Source organism: Akebia trifoliata, unplaced genomic scaffold, assembly GCF_017979445.1.
Source record: "Akebia trifoliata isolate Shusen 1 unplaced genomic scaffold, ASM1797944v1 Contig00994, whole genome shotgun sequence".
NCBI lineage: Eukaryota > Viridiplantae > Streptophyta > Magnoliopsida > Ranunculales > Lardizabalaceae > Akebia > Akebia trifoliata.
The window spans coordinates 14,616-20,015 of record NW_028237405.1 but is presented as its reverse complement, the minus strand read 5'-3'; the positions used below and the strand labels follow the sequence as shown (position 1 = coordinate 20,015).

At 36.5% G+C, this 5,400-nt stretch overlaps 1 pseudogene; it reads right to left on the bottom strand.

Annotated features, from left to right (window-relative positions):
* Window positions 1-3,088: 3,088 nt before the first annotated feature.
* Window positions 3,089-4,580, bottom strand: LOC147380781 (phosphoglycerate mutase-like protein AT74 pseudogene; annotated as a pseudogene).
* Window positions 4,581-5,400: the final 820 nt, after the last annotated feature.

Sequence of the window (5,400 nt, the reverse complement as noted above, 5' to 3'; positions counted from 1 at the left end):
AATTCAAAATGAAAAACTGAGTAAGACGATTGAGCAAAATCTACATAAAATTTGAGCAAAACTTGAGAAAATATGAATTAAAATTGAGTAAAGTCTAAGCAAAATTTGAGAAAATTTTGAGTAAGGTCTGACCAAAATTTGAGTAAAGTCTGAGCAAAATTTGAGAAAAATCTGAGTAAGATCTAAGCAAAATCTGAGAAAAATTCGAGTAAGGTCTAAACAAAATCTGAGTAAGGTTTGAGCAAAATCTAAGAAAAATCCGAGCAAAATCTAAGAGAAATCTGAGTATGACTAAGCATAAGTTGAATGTCCTACTCTACCTACTCTGGGTGAAAGAGTAATGAACTATTCTCTGGGCAAAACCAATGTGAGATTAAAAATACTTCCATTTGAACCTTAGGGTGTTTTCAAAAAATTTATGAATTTCAGACCAACATTTTAACTTCCTTGGAATCTCAGGGGTTTTCAAAAATTATTATCAAGAAGGTAACCTTTAATTCAGTGTTACTATTATCCTTTGGGGTTGAAATTGATTAAGATTGAGAACAAAATGCCCTTCGTTTGATAGGGAATATTGCGCTGGGGATAATTGAACGCAGTTTAAAAAGAATGCTCCTAGTATAAAGGGGAAAACTACATACTTAAGAAAAGGAAAGTGAAGGTTTGAAATCTTTGATTACCACAAGTGCAATAAAGGTTTAACTTGTTAGATTCTTCAAGATGATGGCTACTTGTTCCTTTTCTGAAGGTTTATCCCACATTTGTGTAGCCTTAACCCTCCAACGACTAATGAAGTCAGTAAAATTTTTCCCATTTTTCTGCTTGGTTGATTCCAAGTCCTTTCGGGAGGTTTCAATTTTGGTAGTATACTTATATTGGTGCCAAAATAATTTTGACATACTCTCTCATGTTCTAATTGTAGATGGGTCTTAAGACATTAGCCATCGCAGTGTCGCTTTTGATAAAGTACGTTGAAAAAGCAATGTCATCTATTCATCATTGAAGCCCAAAGTGCGCATGTTTAATAACATATACCTTGAGATGTGTTCTTACGCAATTTATCCCACTGAATTTTTCCATCTCTAGCATTACAAACGTTTCAGGCAAATGGATCTTAGGGATTTGATTTAAAGTCTCAATGTCTGTTGTGATTTCATTAATCCTTTTTATGTTTTTCAAGGCTGTTTTCAACTGAGTTATTTTATTGGTTAGCATTGGATTCTTATTAAAGGGTTCTTCGTTTCCATCAAGCTCATAAACCTCTTGCGGATTCCTGGTCGTGCTACCTTCTAGTCCCTTGTCCTTTTGATCGTCAGGAGGGTTTCTAGCTGACTCAAAGATTTGTTCTAGCACTTCTACGTTGCTCTTTATGTCATTTATGTCCATTGCAAAGACTGCTAAGATCTTATGAACCTTTGAGAGTTCAGATTCAGAGGCCATTTTTTATGGTTGACTTGGTACTGACGTTCATTCTAGTCGACTGGACTTACGACCCCAACTAGACGGTGGATGCTTGAGCTTAGGTGTAATGATAACCTAAGACCTTATCAAAGGTGGATTATTGGTTGTGGACCCGAGAGTAGGTCTTTAGCAATTAGAAATAATGGTACTTCTTGATAGCATTTGTTAAGTTAACTATTTAGATTTAGAGTCTCTAATCGGTGAAACATTCTGAGTAAGAAATATTACATGAAGATGATTTGCCAATTGATCAGGAATCTTAGAAAATTTCGAACCATAATTAATGGTTGTATGATCTTCAAAAAAGTAATATCCAAATTGTACTAATTGGTACATCCCTTAATATGTTTTTTAACTAATTCTGATTTTTTTTTAAATGTGAAATATTTTGGCCAATACAAAGTGATTGGGACTATGTACCCATTTGAGTTTGGACCAGTTCGATTCAATGGATTCGAATGTTATACTTGAATCATTTCATCCAATATTTTTAAGTCAATTAGTCCAACCGGTCCATGTGTTGATCTATAAGATCCATTTACCAATTGGGCTAACTAGTTTAATTTGATATTGATTAGCATGTCTCATCAGTTATGTCTATTGGGTTGGACCGGTATTACGGGTTCAATTTGAACGGTGTGGACCGGTCTACCCACTTACCTTTTGGATGGATTGAATAAAGCAACTTGGGATCACTCATGTAAGTTCGGGTCATGATCTATAGGAAGGTTTTTAGACTTTAGGTTTATTACATGCAATGCAATTTATCCGGCCACCCTTGCCCAAGTGCACCTATATACCTCTCGAGTATACTCAATCAGATGGTATGTGGTGACTTGGTTTGATATACTGTATATGCACGAGGCTAGGGTTGTAGCTTTCGTAAATGGTTTAATGTCCCACAAGGAGATCGACCACGTATTAGTACTATATTGGCAATCGGGACATGTCATTTTGTGGCTTATAATAGGACAAAGGCTTAGGTTGTTCTAGCATGGGTGCATCGATATACCTTTCAGGGTCACTTGATTAAATGGTACTGATGCCCCAGTTTTATATACTATAGAGGTACATGACTGGAGTTGTGGTTTTTATAAATGACGTCGCATCTCACGAGGAGATCGGGCCACATACGAGTACCACGTTGGTTATAAGGGACATGCAAGCATGTGATGCATCATAATTTAGATGTGCTAGTGGTGTGTGCAAATAGGATGGGGTGCGCCTGGGGTGTTTTTGGGATAAATGGGCCCATGAACTACATCACATCACCAAAGTATGGCTATCAAATAAATATTGATTATAAAACCTAAAAATAGCCATAACATCAAGATCAAGATCAAGATCAAATGCATGCACATTAAAGATGTATATCAATTAAGATCATGACATATTCAATAGGCAATCAATCAGGATAGTGTAAAGGAGAATATTGTCGATGAATCAATCGGGATAGCACAAAAGTAACTAATTATTGACCAACCATTGAGATAGGCACAAGAAAAAACTATTTTATTTATTTATTTATAACTGAATTATGTTCTATTAACAAAACAAAAAAAAACTTTTTTTTTTCAAACTGAATAATGTTCTATAAAACAAAAAGACTTGTTTTAATTGAAATACCATTTTTTTTTTGAAGGAAAGAAGACAACAAATAAAACAAAGCAGCCAAATGGTTAGGCATTAAAATGGAATCAAGAATCGTGATGGTTAGTAATGTCATCTCCTTCAACAATATCATCTGAGTCTGCAAATTGATCAAAGAAAATATCGAGGTACCATGGGCACTTTTCATTCTAGTCCCCTTTCTTGGCATTGGCTCTCCATTTTTGGTCAGCTATCATATCTGGAGATAGTCCCCATTGTTCAAGCTCTTCCTCATTATGATGGATTGCTAGACTGTATTCTCCACCTAGTCCCAATTGCATAACTCGAAATTCACAGTTTTGGAGATTGTTCAGGTACTCGAATTGGTCAACCATCCACTTAAAGCACTTCATTAGGAAGACCCGTCTCGCTAATCCATGCAAGATGATGATTTGGTTGATCTCATCCAAGGCGTCCTGTTGAAGCCTGTTCATGTATATGTCCCTCCATAGGGACACTAGGAAACTGGAAACCCGATCGAAGACATCAGCAGCAGATTCGCCTTCTTGGAATCGAAAAAAGAATCTCCCAAATCTCTCTCTAGTCTCCTTAATCACTTTCATCCTCTCCTCCACTTGAAAATTCCCAAAATCTTGTTCCCTAACCTTACATTCTTCTCTAACTCTGATAACTCTCTTTTTGGGGAAAGACCTCCCAATCTCCCAAAGAGTTGATCTTGTTCTTTGATAAGGAAAAACATAGAAATAAACCTTCCAATTCTGAGATTGCTTATCGTCAGAAATGACATGAAGAATCTGTTCTCCTGTGAGAAGAGCTTGGTTGATGCCTAATGGGGTTAAGGGGATCATCAGGATTTGGATCCGTTAACAGTGACCAGATTGATAAAAGAACCTTGGATATTGTAAGGGCTGGTCTCCACTGTTCTTTGAAAATATCAAGGTAGATACTTCCATTGCTGTTGATGTTAGGATAGAAAACTTTGGTGCTGAAGGAAACCTTGGGTGGATTATCGATATCTTGATCGGTCTTCCTTGTTTTCACTTCCAGATCTGCTTTCATACCCATCTTCTCTAAGCCTCCCTACTACACCGGGCTCGAAATATTCCCCAATTCTACCTCCCTCACCATGCCCTTCCATGCTTATTTGAAGAGCAAGAGAGAGAGAGGCCTGGAGAGCTGAACATGGACTCAGTGAGGATTAGAGCCACTAAACGTGGCTGAGAGATGGCACCAGTAGGCATGTTGTTGTAAGATACATCTGCGACTCTTGCACCACGACCAGAACGGTTAGCGAAGAAACCCCCAAAACTCATTAAGAAGTCTCTTTTCTTCTTCTCTTTGATTCTCTTTTTGTCGTCCTCAGAAAGCTTTATTTCTTTCTCTGTCAAATGGGTTTCTTCAGATTTTCTTCCTCCTCTCTTTTCCTCACCTTACAAGTCGTTTCAGCTTTTTCCTTTATTTGGTTTTATGTATTTGTAAGCGTTTGACGAGTCTACATACGGTCTCAAAATATGTCTCTCTCACTCCTCTCAAATAAAGTATAAAAAAGTAGCTTTTTAAAATTCTTTTTTTTTTCTCACTATTACTGTGCCTTCCTATAAAAAAGATGTTACAGAGAGGGAGAGTTTTGTTTTAGATTTGTGAATCTTTCTACTCTTCTCTTTCTCTCTCCACATAAATCTCGTTATCCTTATTTCATTATTTTTTTAAAATCTTACATTATTTTAGGTCGCCAAAGGTGACTCTTGATTGGACCATAGAAAAAAAAAACTTTTGAAAAGAAAATAATCAAAAACTATAAGACCAATCAAACAAACCATAACCATGCTAACAAAATAAAAAATAAAAAATTAGGCCAATTTTGCAATGCAATAATATTTGAGATTTTCAAGTTTGATCTTCAAAATTATCCCTTGTGAAGTCGCCACTAAAACGCTCTCGTCCGTGGGTACGCATCCGATTTGCTTTTTTGGGAGTTGCCACATGGTTTTATGGTCTAGGAACCAAATATGACTCTAAATAGATAAATAACACTAAGTTATGAATTGATTATGGGTACGGGGATCAGGTTACGGGATTGGAAGGTGTTAAGCACCAATCCCGTCCGGCAAAAGCTGGTCTCTACTCTTCTCAAAGATTTACATTGCAAAAAACAACCTAAATTCTAGAATAAAGATAAAAAATTATTTTTATTTTTACCCAAGTGATTGCGACGATCTGTTCTCTCAAAAATTGGCGGTGAGCGTTCCTTATGCGAATCTTCTCGATTTGTCCTTGCTTCTAGATCTGTTCCCGATATTTGAAATGAGACTTTTTTCTCCTGGATGT